The sequence below is a fragment of the Hemiscyllium ocellatum genome, chromosome 2 (assembly GCF_020745735.1).
Source record: "Hemiscyllium ocellatum isolate sHemOce1 chromosome 2, sHemOce1.pat.X.cur, whole genome shotgun sequence".
Classification (NCBI taxonomy): Eukaryota; Metazoa; Chordata; class Chondrichthyes; order Orectolobiformes; family Hemiscylliidae; genus Hemiscyllium; species Hemiscyllium ocellatum.
In genome coordinates this window covers 76849429-76866800 of record NC_083402.1, presented here as the reverse complement: position 1 = coordinate 76866800, position 17372 = coordinate 76849429, and positions in this window count along the sequence as shown.

Here is a 17372-nt window from a genome sequence, read left to right as displayed (position 1 = left end):
TCTCCCACTCTAATGACTCTGCCTCTCTATCTTTCTATTCTGTTATCTTACATATGTGTATCAATCATGAAAATAGTGTTAAGCTGTCATTGGTTGTTGGTCAAATGGTACAATCATCTCATCCACTGCTTGTCAGGTTAGTCCACAGAATGCACTAATGAGATAATTAGGATACTAAAGAACATAATAAGACTGTAGCATGCACAAGTGTAAGTATGTTATATTCACAAAGAAACTGCAATGGAATTTAGCTAATATTTAAAAATAACAATAACTTGCACATCAAAAATGTCTTGCATTTGGATTTTAAAAAACAAGTAACAATGCTATTGGGAGCAGACATTCTACTTTGCTAAAATGGTCCACATTTATATTCATGTACTAGCTTATAACTAATGTGAGGATAAACAATTAATTATTGGATAAGTTACATTTAATGTTTACTTGATGTTATATAGATAAACGTTTCAAAGGAGCTCATGTAAGAGAGGTTTTCCAATTAAGATAAATGAGGAGTAATGGGGGATTTTCAGGGCACAGAGGTGATGCTGGCAGAAATATACTCTATTCTTCTCTGTCAACAATGAAGTGCAAATCAAATTCCCCAGATTCACTTAGAAAATATAAAAAAACTATTGTCAACCAAAGAGATACTTGGAACCCTGTGGAGCAATTGTAAATTATTTCTTTTGTAAACCTTTTTCCCAAATTAACCTGAAAATTCTTGTAAGAGAATTAACTATTCAAGTTCAGCTAAAACTGAAGAGAGTCCCCCTCCAACTCTATTTTGATTTAGTCCCTCCCCTCCCCTTCACTGTTTTGATCACACAGCATTGCCCTTTGATGTGAAGGGCACTGCTTGTCACAGGCCACTCGGGTGTTTTCCTATTTTCCTGGTGGTGGAAATTGAATAAAGATTTGTACACTTTGTGTCTTTCACTGTGTCTCACACCTGCACACACAAACACCATGGGTGCTGGGGAAAAAGTAAGCACTACCGCAGTTAGGTGGGAGTGTGGGGGATAATTTAAAAAAGAGAGAAAAAAAAGAAAAAAAAACTGAAGAGAGGGTTTACTTCTTGAAAACTGCTTAGGAAACAGTTAGCTTCAAACTTCAGATCTGCAGCACCTATAGTTTGTTTGCTTTGTGTCACATTGGTTGCCACACTATGCAGGCTTATCCTCACTTACAATTCCACCAACATCCACATCCAGAGGATCATTACCAACCATTCCCGCTATCTCCAGCAAAATGCTACCAATGGAGGCATATTCCTCTCCCCTTCCTTGTCTGCCTTCCGTAGGGACCATTCCCTCCTGGATACTCTGGTTCACTTTTCAATCACTCCCAATACCCTCCTCCCCCCCACTCCCCCATAGCCTCATGGAACCTTCCGCTGCAACTATAGAGGGTATAACACCATTCTGTATATTTCCTCTCTCCTCAGTATCCAAGGACCCAGGTGAAGCAGCACTTTACTGCATTTCACACAATCTAGTCTATTGCATTCACTGGTCACAATGTGGTCTCCTCTACATTGTGGAAATGAAGCTTAGGCTGGGAGACGGCTTCACAGAACATTTGCATTTTGTCTGCAAAAAAGACCCTGAACTTCCAGTTGCCTACCACTTTAACATACCACTCTGTGCCCTGGCCTATACCTCTGTCTCAGGCTTGCTGCAGTGCTCCAGCAAAGCCCAGCATACACTGAAATTATAGCCCCTCATTTTCCACTTGGGGGACCTTGCAGCCTTCCAGACTAATATCGGGTTCAATAACTTTAGGGCTTGAGCCCTCCCATGTCCTTATCCCAACTCCTGCAAACCAGGCCTTGCTAAAATATAGTCTGCTATTACACACAACCCATTGTTAGCCATTAACAATCCCCATGAACATATCTTCGCCCTCCTCGCCAAATCATTGTCTACTCCTTTGTCTGTACAGCTGCTCTTCTCTCTCTTTGGCCTCCATCCCCACCTATTATTTATCCCTTACTCCCTCCCCTTTCCTTATCTTCTTCACATAAACCAACATTTTCCTAACTACCATCAGTTCAGAAGGAGGGTCACTTGACCCAGAATGTTAACTCTGATTTCTCTCCACCAATGTTGCCAAACCCGCTGAGCTTTTCCAGCAATTTCTGTTTTTCTCTCCGTACTGGTTTCAGCCCTAGTGAATATTCTCTGCTTATATCCAATGCAAGTAAATTTTTCCCTAGAAAAGGGGACTAAAGCTCTTCACAATATTCAAGCTACAGACTGACTAGTGTATTGTATAGTTTTAGCAAAATAACCTGACTTTTAAACTTAAATTCTTTTGAAATAAAGGCTAACATTCAACTTGCCTTCCCTGTTCCTCACTGATCTTGGATGCTAGCTTTTTGTGATTCTTGGATGAGGACCCCCAAATTGCTATGTTCTGTAGCTTTTTTCATTCTTTCTCCATTTAAATCACAATAATCAGCTCCGCTGTTCTTCCTACCAAAACACATAACCTCAGGGTAGGTTAGAATGTGCTGTTGTGGCTACAATCAGATTATCCACAATCTCACTGAATAATAGAACAATTCAAATGGTCTATTCTTGTTTCTAATTCTCATGTTTTTACATAGATCACTTCCCAATCTTCCAAACTCCAATGGATATGCGTTCAATTTGTTCAAACTTTCCTTACAAGATAACCCTTTCATCACAGGAATCAGATGGAAAAAAGCTTCCTGAACTGCTTCTAATGCATTTATATACTTTCTTAAGGTTAAGGAGACCAAAGCTGTATACAGTACTCCAGATGTGTCCTCAGCATCATCTTGTACAACCATAACAAAATTTCCAATTTTGCATTCCTTCCCCTTTGCAAATAATGACAAAATTTCATTTGCCTTCATAATCACTTGCTCTACCTGCAATTTTTGTGATCCATGTATCAGCTTGGATCTCCCTGCAGCACAGATTTTGATGTCTCTCTCCATTTAAATAATATGCTGCTTTCATGTTTTTCCTGCCAGGGTAGACAAGTTCACATTTCCCACATTATATTTCATATGTCAACTTTTTGCCCAGTCACTTAACATATCCGAATCATTTCACAGATTTCTATCTCCTTTTTGACAATGTATGTTCTTTCCTAACTTCGGGCCACCTGTTCGTTTAGCTATCATGCGTATGCTGTCTTCATCTAAGTCATTCATAAAGGATGAGAACAATTGAAGCCCCTGCACTGATCCCATTACTCCAGTAGTGAGAGCTTGCCAACTTGAAAGGGATCCATTTATCCCTACTCACTGTTTCCTGTCAGTTAACCAATCGTCCTCTATGCTAATATGTTACCTTCTATACCGTGAACTTGTATTCCTTTATTTAATTTCAGCCAGTTCATAAATTCTTTCTAATCATCTGATCTACCACTAAACTTCAGATAATTGTATACTTTGTCTTCCAATTTGATACTATCTGTGACTTCTTTAGTTAGCCATGAATGGTTTGTCTTCTCCCAGAGTCTTTATCTTCCCCAATGGCTGCAGCATGGCTATTGACCTTCAGCGGCAAATGGCCTTGTTTGAAATACGTGGAAGAGCTTTAGGCCTTGATCTCAATATGGGTGGCAGCAGTGGGGACTGCTTGATCGAACAAATCACAGCAGGATTCTGGTGGAGTGCTAGTCATGAGAGAGGAGATTGGGGAGACAGGACACCAATTTGCGAATCATATCAAAGAACATCTCTGGGATACCCTGCAACCCTATAGCTCAATATTTAAATTGCCCTCTCACTCTGCCATGGACATGCATGTCCTGGGCCTCCTCCATCACCAATCCCTGATGAAGAGCTTATGCCCAAAACATCAACTCTCCTGCTCCTTGGATACTGCCGGACTGGCTGTGCTTTTCAAGTGCCACACTCTTTTACTCTGATCCCCAGCATCTGCAGTCCTCACTTTCTGTTAGGCTGAGTGAGAACAGTGTGTTTATGGTCCGTTGAGCTACTCTCCTTGGACAGCATTCTCAGTAACCTCTTAGAAGGAATATTACTATTCGCTCTAAGAGACAGCAAGTCCCTTTGTGCATTGGTATCCATGATGGCAATAGTCTGAGTCTACATAACATTAAATTGAGATGAAGCTATCTGGAAAATATTGGAGCATACCTTCTACCCAGTTTTACTTTGCTTGCAGGTAAGATATTCTTCCTAGAGCACTTCAGCACCTAAAGTGGCCACAATTCACCTTGTCTACAGTATTTGCAAGTTGGCTTTCAGTACAGCAGGATGGCATCAAGTAGCATCATCTTGACACTAACTTGCCCTCCCACTGAAGGATAGTCACTCACTGTTGCACTCTGTGTTGGGCTGTACACTGCTATCATTTCAATTAGCAGGCTGTATGAAGACAGCCTGCTGTCTGCATTGCACTGAACAAGCACACATTGGTCATACGTTGTTCTTCCTTTGCTTGTGTTTAAACCAAGAATAAGCATGATTGTACGGTATAACTTTTAACTTTGTTCCTTATTTCTTTCTACCATGTTCTTAAGTTTTTGTACCCAGTTACTTATTCATAAGATGGCCCCGCGTGGCGACACTGAAAATGGTTCACTCTACTCCCTTACTTTTCTATTTGAGTACATGTGATGATAAAATCTAAATCTGCAGAATCACAGAATTCTTACTGTACCAAAGGAGGCCAATCAACCCCCATATCAGTGCTGTCTTTCTGCAGCAGCAACTCACCTTTCCCATTCTCTTGCCTTTCCTCTGTAGCCCAGCAAGCTTTTGTCTTAATCATCCAAGTCTCTTTTGAGAGCCACAATTGAATCTGCCTCCATTGTACTTTCAAGCAGAGCATTCCATATCCTTATCATTGTGTTAAAAAAAAGGTTTGTTCTCATGTCACCTTTGCTTCTTTTGTCAATCGCCGTAAATCTATTTCTTCTGGCTCTTGGTACTTGCACCAATAAAAACAATTTGTCCTTTTCAACTCCAACACGACTGCTCATAATTTTGAGCACCCTTATAAAATCTCCTCTTAAAGTTATTCTTACTAAGGAAACCAGTCCCAGCTCCTCAAATCTTTGCTGATAACTGAAGTTGCTCTGCTCTGGAACCATTCTTCTGAATTTTTTCTGCATCCTCTCCAAAGCCTTTACATCCCTTTTTAAGTGTGGTGACTAGAACTTTTTATTCGGGGTTATCAAAATGTCAGAGAGTTCTTCTGACACAGGGGAGTTGTTTCTACCGCTAAGTCTTAATGGCCATGGAAGCTGGCCACACCAAATGGGTTCGTTGTCTACATGCATATACTACGAACACACCGCTGATGGATGGTAAGAGTGGGAGAGACTCCTGATCTCAATGGACATCCAGCTATAGCAGATTCCAGGAAAATTAAGCAATGGGAAAATAGATAGAAGCATTTCACTTGTCTGCACGCCAGGGGCCCACGATCCATTCTAGGTGTGGTGGAAGCCATTTTCATTTCCACTTTGCACTTGAGTTGGAGGAGGATGGGAGGAAACAGTAGTTGCATTCATGGCATGAGTCACTTGGCTAGTTTGTCAGTTCAGGTGACTCCCAAATCTCTAGATTTCCTTCCTGATTGCCTTTCCCATCAGTCCCACTGGCTTTGATTTTCCCACCAAGCCTGTTTATCTAATTGTTCATCTCTCCACTTTACCCCCCGAGCCGATAGTCCCTCTCCCACAATACCAGATTCCCTCCGAAACTCTATTGTTCTCCCTCCTTATATGTTAGGATCTCCCTCCTTCACAATTATGAACCTTTCTGCATCCCAGCATATTGCCTCCAGTCTCCAAAAGAGGAGGTCCCAGCTTCCCACCAATAGCAGTGGTCCCTGATAACCCCCATTCGTGGACAGGTCCCCAGGGGTTAAAGAAAGGCTGGATAGGCTGGGACCTTTCTCACTGGAGTGTAGGAAGTTGAGGGGTGACCTGATAGAAGTTTATAAAACTATGAGAGGTACAGTTAGAATTGTTGGTAGTTTTCTTTCCCTAAGATGGGGAATATCAAGACCAGGGGCACAGTTTTAAGGTGAGATTTTTCACTACGGGTGGTTCGCCTGTGGAATGAACTTCCTGAGGAAGTGGTGGATGTGGACATGATTACAATGATTAAAAGACATTTGGATGAATACATGAATCGGAAAGGGTTGGAGGGACATGGGTCAAGAGCAGGCAGGTGGGAATAGGTTAGTTTGGGATTATGCTCAGCATTGACTGATTGGACCGAAGGGTATGCTTCCATGCTGTATGACTCTATGACTGACTATGGTCCCTACTCCCAATTCAAAGTACTGCCCTGAATGAAGATTGAACAGACCATTGACTGATAACTGTGCAGTTCCTAGAGTGACACCCCAAACAGATTAACATGGATCTGCAGGACTGAATCCAGTCCATTCCCCATATTAGAGTCATAGAGTCACAGAGATGTACAGCATGTAAACAGACCCTTCGGTCCAACCCATCCATGCCGACCAGATATCCCAACCCAATCTAGTCCCACCTGCCAGCACCTGGCCCATATCCCTCCAAACTCTTCCTATTCATATACCCATCCAACTGCCTCTTAAATGTTGCAATTGAAGCAGCCTCCACCACTTCGTCTGGCAGCTCATTCTATACATGTACCACCCTCTGCATGAAAAAGTTGCCCCTTAGGTCCCTTTGATATCTTCCCCCTCTCTCCCAAAACCTATGCCCTCTAGTTCTGGACTCCCCCACTCCAAGGAGAATACTTTGTCTATTTATCCTATCCATGCCCCTCTTAATTTTGTAAACCTCTATAAGGTCACGCCTCAGCCTCCGACGCTCCAGGGAAAACAGCCCCAGCCTATTCAGCCTCTTCCCATAGCTCAAATCTGCCAACCCTGGCAACATTCTTGTAAATCTTTTCTGAATGCTTTCAAGTTTCACAACATCTTTCAGATAGTAAGGAGACCAGAATTGTATGCAATATTCCAACAGTGGCCTAACCAATGTCCTGTACAGCTGCAACATGACCTCCCAATTCCTGTACTCAATACACTAACCAATAAAAGAAAGCATACCAAACGCCTTCTTCACTATCCTATATAACTGCGACTCCATTTTCAAGGAGCTATGAACCTGCACTCCAAGGTCTCTTTGTTCAGCAACACTCCCTAGGACCTTATCATTAAGTGTATAAGTCCTGCTAAGATTTCTTTCCCAAAATGCAGCACCTCGCATTTATCTGAATTAAACTCTATCTGCCACTTCTTAGCCCATTGGCCCATCTGGTCAAGATCCTGTTGTAGTCTGAGGCAACCTTCTTCACTATCCACTACGCCTCCAATTTTGGTGTCATCTGCAAACTTACTAACTGTACCTCTTATGCTCGCATCCAAATCATTTATGTAAATGACAAAAAGTAGAGGACCCAGCACCGATCCTTATGGCACTCCACTGGTCACAGGCCTCCAGTCTGAAAAACAACCCTCCACCACCACCTCTGTCTTCTACCTTTGAGCCAGTTTTATATCCAAATGGCTAGTTCTCCCTGTATTCCATGAGATCTAACCTTGCTAATCAGTCTCCCATGGGGAACCTGGTTGGATACCTTACTGAAGTCCATATAGATCACATCTACCACTTAGCCCTCATCAATCCTCTTTGTTCCTTCTTCAAAATGCTCAATCAAGTTTGTGAGATATGATTTCCCACGCACAAAGCCATGTTGAGTATTCCTAATCAGTCCTTGCCTTTCCACATACATCCTGTCCCTCAGGATTCCCTCCAACAACTTGTCCACCACTGAGGTCAGGCTCACTGGTCTATAGTTCCCTGGCTTGGCCTTACCACCCTTCTGAAAGAGTGGCACCATGTTAACCAATCTCCAGTCTTCAGGCACCTCACCTGTGACTATCAATAATACAAATATCTCAGCAAGATGCCCAGCAATCACTTCTCTAGCTCCCCACATAGTTCTAGGTTACACCTGATCGGGGTCTGGGGATTTATCCAACTTAATGCATTTTGACACATCTAGCACTTCCTCGTCTGTAATATGGACATTTTGCAAAATGTCACCATCTATTTCCCTACAGTCTATATCTTCCATATCCTTTTCCACAGTAAATACTGATGCAAAATACTCATTTAGTATCTCCCCCATTTTCTGCAGCTCCACACAAAGGCTAACTTGTTGATCTTGGAGGGACCCTACTCTCTCCCCAGTTACCCTTTTGTCCTTAATGTATTTGTAAAAACCCTTTGGATTCTTTTTTACTCTATTTGCCAAAGCTATTTCATGTCCCCTTTTTGCCCTCCAGATTTACCTCTTAAGTATATTCCTACTTCCTTTACACTCTTGTCAGGATTCACTCGATCTATCCTGTCTATACTTTACATATGCTTCCTTCTTTCTCTTAACCAAACCATCAATTTCTTTAGTCATCCAGCATTCCGTATACCTACCAACCTTTCCTTTCACCCTGACAGGAATATACTTTCTCTGGATTCTCGTTATCTCATTTCTGAAGACTTCCCATTTTCCAGTTGTCCCTTTACCTGCAAACATCTGCCCCCAATCAGCTTTTGAAATTTCTTGCCTCATACCATCAAAATTGGCCTTTCTCCAATTTAGAACTTCAACTTTTAGATCTGGTTTATCCTTTTCCATCACTATTTTAAATCGAATAGAATTACAGTCACTGGCCTCAAAGTGCTCCCCCACTGACACCTCAGTCACCTGCCCTGCCTTATTTCCCAAGAGTAGGTCAAGTTTTGCACTTTCTCTCGTAGGTACATCCACATACTGAATCAGAAAATTTTCTTGTACACGCTTTACAAATTCCTCTCCATCTAAACCCTTAACACTATGGCAGTCCCAGCCTATGTTTGGAAAGTTAAAATCCCCGACCTTAACCACCCTATTATTTTTCCAGATAGCTGAGATCTCTTTACAAGTTTGTTTCTCAATTTCCCTCTGACTATTAGGGGGTCTATAATACAATCCAATAAGGTGATCATCCCTTTCTTATTTCTCAGTTCCACCCAAATAACTTCCCTGGATGTATTTCCAGGAATATCCTCCCTCAGTACAACTGTAATGCTATCCCTTATCAAAAACTCCCCCTCCTCTCTTGCCTCCCTTTCTATCCCTCCTGTAGCATTTGTATCCTGGAACATTAAGCTGCCAGTCCTGCCCATCCCTGAGCCATGTTTCTGTAATTGCTATGATATCCCAGTTCCATATTCCAAACCATGCCCTGAGTTCATCTGCCTTCCCTGTTAGGCCCCTTGCATTGAAATAAATGCAATTTAATTTATATACGTTTGTTTTAGAACAGCACTTCAGCCAGACACACTGTCACCAATTAAAAAACTTAACGTAGACACACACATCCCTTCGGAGTACACAGAAAGCACACACAAGTCACCATGCAACTGATCAGCCTTTCAATGAATAAGCTTCATATGTTTCTTCTTATTTTGAATGACCCAGCAAAGTTTGGGTTACTGCCTACTGTCTAATATGGAGGCCTGGAGGAACAGCTCAAATCACCAGATTCTGACCTTAACTGTAATGTAGGGAATTGTTACGATCTAGTTTCTCTCCAGCATTTTGGAGAATAGTAAAATTCCTTTTGAGATTCGGTTACTTAGACTCATGCTAATGTATGCAAATAAACCTCTCACCAATCAGAAGCCATATTTTCATCTCGTTGCTCAAAATTTGATTGTAGAATTGGATGTTTCTTTTCTAGACATCAAGAATCTTATTTAATCTGAACTTGCCATATTTTCCCATCTCACTCACCAATGCCAACATGACTGAAGGGTAGGGAAGATCCCACCCAGGGAAACAAACATGTATGGTGAAACTGTAACAATAGTTGATATGGATGGGCATGCTGGGCCTCACGTCATTTGCCTGTTCCTGCCTGCCTAATGGAGGGCAGAGTTTCTCAAAAGTAAAATCCTGCAGATGCTGAAAATCTGAAATGGCAACAGAAAATGCTGGAAAAAGATCTGTCAGCATCTGTGGAATGGGTGTTCATGTCAGAGGTCCTTTTCTTTTATCAGGGTTTCTTCCACATTTTTCTTCATATTCCATCAAAGAGTCATGAGCCTGTGATAGTTACAGGCAATCCAAGTTCTGGAACACAATGAGGTAAATTTTGTTTACATGCTTGTCTCCAGGCATTAGTCTGACAGAGCACAGTAACTGCCTTTTGTAGAACATGCCAGGTATTTATTCCATTGAACTAAAATCAAATGAATTCAATGAATTGCCAACATATTCATGCCAGCCATGAGTCACTTGGCATTTGAATGTTGTACAGATAATGGACTAAAGAAGAAAAAGAAAGGTCAGGCATTGGGAACAAAAACAAAGACAGCACTGTAAGCCAACACTACTCATCTAAAAGTAGACTTGAGCAATTTTTATAAAATTATAGAAATATGGAGTGGTATGGTGGCTTCCTGGTTAGTACTGTTGCCTCACAGCATCAAGGACCTGGGTTTGATTTTACTCTTGGGTGACCGTCTGTGTGGAATTTTCACATTCTCCCTGTGTTTGTGTGGGTTTCCTGCAGATGCTCCGGTTTCCTCCCACAGTCCAAAGATGTGTGGGTTCAGTAGATTGGCCCGGCTAGAATTGCCCATAGTGTGCAGATTAGGTGGATTAGCCATGAGTAATGTAGTGTGATGGCGATACAGTGGATCTGGGTGGGTTGCTTTTCTGAGGGTTGGTGTGGACTCAATGGGCCGAATGGCCTGCTTCCACACAGTAAGGATCCTATTCTATTCTTCTATTCACGATAGCTACAATTTCATTTACGAAGCTAGTTGACATAACTTAAATAAGGAGAGCTCCTGAAATCTTTTGAGAGGGATTCTTGAAGGTGTTAATATCTGATATATAATTAGCTGTTACAACACAGACACTCATAATTATGAACAGGATTTTGTACCATTTTGTAAATAGAGATGTTTTAGAAACTGTCACAGTGATATATAAATTACTGAAAAGTAACTTGGAACTTCGCAAATTGAGCATTTGAGGAACAGAGGCTGTTATGAATGACAGACAAAAAAACTTTACAAAAATACTTGAATTCTGGAGAAAAAGGATTGGAAAACTGCTGCTTTGTGATTTCAAACTAGGAATCAGACATATCTAGTTCCCAAATCCTGACTGAAAATCTGGTATTTTGTAATTCAATTGGCATGAACGCCCATAAACCATGAGAAAAGAAAAATCAGCTCAAGTTCTTGTCCTTGATCTTGGAGTAAGGACCTGTGTAAAAATACATGTGAGCATTGATGCTGGAAATCATGAACAAAAGCAGAAATTGCTGGAGAGCTTTGGCAGATCTGGCAATGTCTGTGGAGAGAAAGCAGAATTTATGTGTCATTTGAAGAAGGGTGACTGGACCTGAAATGTTAACTCAACTTTCTCTCCACAGATGTTACTAGACCTGCTGCTGTCCTCCAGCAGTTTCTGCTTTTGTTATGAATAAAGATTATTTCAGGATTTATGACAGGGTGCAATAAGTGTAACATGGAAAGCTAAGGTATAATAAGGTTCAGTAGTAACAATGCATAGACATTTTTCTTAAATTAGAGCATGCAAAGATTTAATTGATTTTCCACACTATTTTTTGATGTGAACCTTATATTGTTTCTGAACCTTGTTGAGCAACAATAAAATGACAGCTAGGGCTGTAACATTTTTACAATCTTATCAATTGACATTGGCAGTATTTGGCACTGTTCATTTGCAAATTGATTCGATTCACTTTTGAGCACATCTGCCACTGGTGCTGCTTATTTCTACTTGTGTTTCAGTTTCATGGTTCTTGCTTTAAAAATAAATCACAACACAACGCAGTGAAAATTGGTTCTGTTGAACTCCTCTTGCAGCTATTGCAAATTGTGTTTCAGCATATTGCATATGATTTACTTTAAAATGGTCAATGATTAAGTTATGATAGCTGTTGTTTCCCATCAGCATCACAATATCATACTGAAGTAACACAAGAAATGCTGGCTCTGTTGCTTTGGGTAAGTCCTCATGGACTGAATCGTCAGAGTATTGACAGAACAATAAAATGTGCATTCTTTTAGATTCTACCCTTCCCTTTTTCCTTCGATCAATGTTCCACTGTTTTAGAACATAGAACATAGAAAAATACAGCGCAGTACAGGCCCTTCGGCCCTCGATGTTGCGCCGACCAAAGCCTACCTAACCTACACTAGCCCAATAACCTCCATATGCTTATCCAATGCCCGCTTAAGTGACCATAAAGAGGGAGAGTCCACCACTGCTACTGGCAGGGCATTCCATGAACTCACAACCCGCTGAGTAAAGAATCTACACCTAACATCTGTCCTATACCTACCACCCCTTAATTTAAAGCTGTGTCCCCTAGTAACAGCTGACTCCATTAGCGGAAAAAGGTTCTCACTGTCAACCCTATCTAAACCCCTAATCATCTTGTACACCTCTATCAAATCTTCCCTAAACCTTCTTTTCTCCAATGAGAACAGCCCCAAGTGCCTCAGCCTTTCCTCATACGATCTTCCTACCATGCCAGGCAACATCCTGGTAAACCTCCTCTGCACTCATTCCAATGCCTCCATGTCCTTCCTATAGTATGGCGACCAAAACTGCACACAATACTCCAGATGAGGCCACACCAGAGTCTTATACAACTGCAACATGACCTCAGGACTCCGGAACTCAATTCCTCTACCAATAAAGCCCAGTACACCATATGCCTTCTTCACAGCACTATTCATCTGGGTGGTTTTCTGTCCTTCCCCTCTGGAAATGCTGACTTTAGCTCGAGTATGTCACCATGAGCACCTGCATCGTTCCTGTCTCCATGATCTAATGCCTCTTTGTGTTTTGAGGCATGTTGGTGAGTGTCAGCAAGGTATTTCCCCACAGATGGGTGATATCTTGTTCTCAATGGTCCTTACACCAAGATCAAGAATAAGAATTTGAGCTGATTTTTTTTCTTTTCTCATGACTCTTGGGAGTTGACGCCAATTGTGTTACAAACTACCAGATTCTCAGTCAGGATTTGAAGACCGGATATATCTGAGCCCTACTTTGATATTGCAAAGTAACAGCTTTCCAATTCTCCAGAATGTTTGGAAAGTTACAACTAATGCATCCACTATCTCTGTCGCTACCTCTTTTAGGGTTCTAGGATGCAAGCCATCAGGGCCAGTAGGCCCATTAGTTTGTACAATACTACTTTGTTAATGATGGCGATGGCACTTAATTCCTCCCGTATTCTGCAGTATTAATGGAATGAAGTATCTTCCAGCATAACAACTAATGCAAAATATCTGATTAATTCTTTTGCTATTTCCTTGTTCCCCAACTTCCCAGTTTCAGACCTGGTCTCTTTTGTTGTTTTCTTTTATTGCTCAGAAAACCTCCAGGACAACAGCGACTCTAGGAAATCAGCTGTCATAAACAACAAGCTCAAGAGACTCAACGTGTACATAGCTACCCTTCAGGATACAAGGCTGGTAGAGGCAGGCTCACTAAAAGAGAAGGACTGAATGTTTATTGGCTGGGGAAGTGCTCTGATGAGCTCAGAGAGCACACGGTCGGCTTCGAAATAAAGGACAGCCTGATGAACACAGTAGAACCGGGCAGCAGTGGCTCAGAGCAACTCATGACTCTTCACCTCAACACCACCACAAGCCCAGTTACCCTTGTCAACATGTATGACCATGCACTGTCTTCTGTGCTAGACATGTAGGATGAGCTCTACAACAACATTGCACCCCTCATTAGCAGCATCCCTAGGAAGGAGGAACTTGTTCTTCTGGGTGACTTCAATGCCAAAGTGGTTGCAGACCACGACTCATGGACCTCCTGCCTTGGGAATTTTGGTGTCGGCAAAATGAATGAGAACAAACAGCGACTTCTCGAGCTGTGCGCTTATCATGATCTGTGCATCCTACTTCCAGATAAAGTTTCAGCACAAGGTTTCCTCGAGACACCTGCGCTCAAAGCATTGGCACCAACTCAATCTAACCTTGGTTAGGCACGCCACCATCAAAAACGTTTTCCATGCACACTCTTACTACAGTGCAGATTGTGACACAGACCACACCTTAGTGTGCTGCAAGATGAAATTGCAACCTAAGAGATTGCATCGCACTAAGCAACAGGGGAACCCTCGCATCAACGTCAGTGAGATGTTCCAGCCAGACTTTATGCAACAGTTCTCAAAGGCTTTCGAGAGGGAACTCAGTGCCTTGCCACAGAGAAGTGGGAAACCATGCTGGATACAATACACTGCACATCCTTGGCTATCTTTGGGAAGAAGACCTGCAAGACACATGACTGGTTTGAGGCTAAGGCAACCAAGATGACCCCTGTTGTTGAAGCCAAGCATGTTGTCCTAGCTGAGTACAAGCGGTCAGCTAGCGGGAAGAACCTACAGATTCTGAAGGCTGCCAGGAACAAGGTTCAGCAGACTGCCAGGCATTGCAGTAACGGGTACTAGACACAGCTAAGTGAGGAAATTTAGATGGTTGCTATAACGGGGGAGCATTAAGGGACTGTATGAAGGCATCAAGAAGGCACTAGGACCAGCTCAGAGCAAGACAGTTCCCCCCTCACATCCTCTCCTGGGGAAGTAATCACAGACAAAGGCCAGCAGGTGGACAAGTGGGTTGAACACCACTCTGATCTCTTCTCCAGAGAGGAGACCATGTCTGCTTCAGCATTTGATGCCATTACATGCTTGCCGACCATGGACGAGGTAGACGCAGGGCCATCAGTAGAAGAGCTCAGAAAGGCCATTGACAGCCAAGCCTCAGGTAAGGCCCCGGGTAACAACAGAATTCCTCCTGATCAGAACAAGTGCTGCAAGACTAGCTTCCTGCTCCCATTATATGAAGTCCTCTGTTAGTACTGGCAAGAAGGAGCCATACCACAGGCCATGAGGGATGCCAAGATCATTGCCCGGTACAAGAACAAGGGCGAGAGAAGTGATTGCAACAACTACAGAGGCATCTCTCTCTCCTCAACATTGTTGGCAAAGCTTTTGCTCGGGTTATTTTGACTCGTCTGCAGAAACTGGCAAGACATGCATACCCAGAGTCAGAATGTAGATTCCGAGTTAAAAGGTCAACAGTAGACATGATCATTTCCCTTCGCCAACTGCAGGAAAAGTGCAGAGAACAGAAAACGCCCCCGTATATTGCTTTCATTGATCTCGCCAAGGCGTTCGACCTGGTCAGCAGAAATATCCTTTTCAAGGTTCTTCTGAAGATCGCTGCCCACCGAAACTGCTGAGCATGATCAAATCCTTCCACAGTAACACGAAAGGGACAGTGCAGTTCAATGGCAGCTCTTCTGAGCCCTTCAACGTCCACAGCAGCGTCAAACCAGGCTGCGTCCTCGTTCCCACACACTTTGGGATTTTTTTTTACTGTGGTCCTGAAACATTCCGTTGGCACTGCAATGGAGGAGATTTACTTACGCAGTAGATCAGATGGCAGGCTGTCCAACCTGGCCTGCCTTAGAGCCAAGACAAAAATATGTGCTGCAGTCATCAGGGACATGCTGTTTGCCGATGATGCTGAACTTGCAACTCATACCCAGCAGGAACCCCAGTCACTGATAGACTGCCTCGCTCACACTTGCGAGGCTTTTGGTCTGACTATCAGGCTGAAGCCAATGAGCATCCTGAGACAGGACACAGAGGCACCGCCGGTCATCACCACCGATGACTACAAACTCAACGTCGCCCATTAGTTTACGTACCTTGGTTCTACCATCACTGACAACCTCTCCTTGGACACAAGAGATCGGAAATGTAGCCTCAACTCTTGCTTGCCTCACGACTTGAATATGGACAAATCTCAAGCGGACATGAAGACAAAAATGTCAATCTACAGTGCCTGTGTCAAAAGCACTCTACTGTACAATAGTGAAATGTGGACTACATACACCAGACAGGAGAGAAGACTGAACACCTTCCACTTGAGGACTATCCGCCATATCTGGGCATATCATGGCAAGACAGAGTGTCCAACTCAGTGGTCCTATTTCATGCTGGTCTTCCCAGCATGTACACTCTGCTTAGGCAGTGGAGACTGTTCTGGCTAGGCCACATCCACCGCATGGAGGACGGCTGCATCCCAAAGGATATTCTCTATGGAGAGTTTGCACCCGGGAAGAGACTCAGTGGGCGTCCCCAGGTGCACTGCAAGGATGACTGCATGAGGGACATGAAGGTGCTCGATATCGTTACAGAGTCCTGGGAATGACTTGCAGCTGACCGCATGAGATGGAGAAGCACCCGGAACCAATGCCTCGAAACAGGGGAAAAGATGCTGATGAGCAGTAGACAAGGGGCACGAAGGAAGGAGTGCAGCAGCTCTGGCAGATCAACAACCACATACAGATGTGACCTCTGCAATTGGGACTGTCACTCCAGTATTGGTCTGTTTAGGCACAAGTGAAGTTGCTACTGGGAAGCAGAAAGCCAGAACAACGAGGATGCAACCCATGGTCAGCTATGACCGAAAGGGGCCTCAGAAAAATGTTCCCCAAAACTGTCTCCCCAGACTCATTTTCTACGGGGTTGACGTTCACTTTGACCTCTTACTACTTTTTTATATATTTAAAGATGGTTTTGTGTCAGTTTTTATGTTCTCGCTGGTTTGCTCTCTTAGCTTATTTACTCTATTATCTTTTTGGTCATCTTTTGAAAGGTATTCTCCAGAACTCAGGACTGACAAGGAAGGCCATGGTACCAGATCAACCACCTGAAGGAATGCCCAGCAGTGCTGAAAGAAGTTCAATGACCTTTTCCTCTCTGTCAGGATAAATGCCACCATCATCTCTCTCTCTTTGCTACCTCACATTTATTGTGTGCCAGGATCCCCTGCCTGAAGGATGCATTCCTAGACTTGGCTGAGGGCTAGGCCTCTTCGATATTGAGATACATGCAGTGTCTTTGGCACATATGTAGCTGGCACACAGTGCACAGTGTAACACTGGTGTAGCATGGTGCTGTATTGGAATGGAAAATTTCAAATATACTCAACTACTTTAGATGAGCAGGAGAGAGAAATCACACATTACAGATTTGTCAGTTGTGAAGAAATTACTGGAACCTACCCCAGAGATAGAGTGATTGAGGGATTGGATGAAATGTAGGCTGTTCATAGAGAGTCAGAAGGATTCGTGAAGAGGAAATCCTGTCTGTCTAATCTAATTGAATTGTTCAAGGAGGTCAGTGGATAAGCGAGTATTGACGTTGCCTATATAGAATTCCTGAGGTTGTTGATAAGATTTTACAGAAGAAACTATCAGCTCTGCAGACATACAGGGATTTAAGTTTCCATGTATG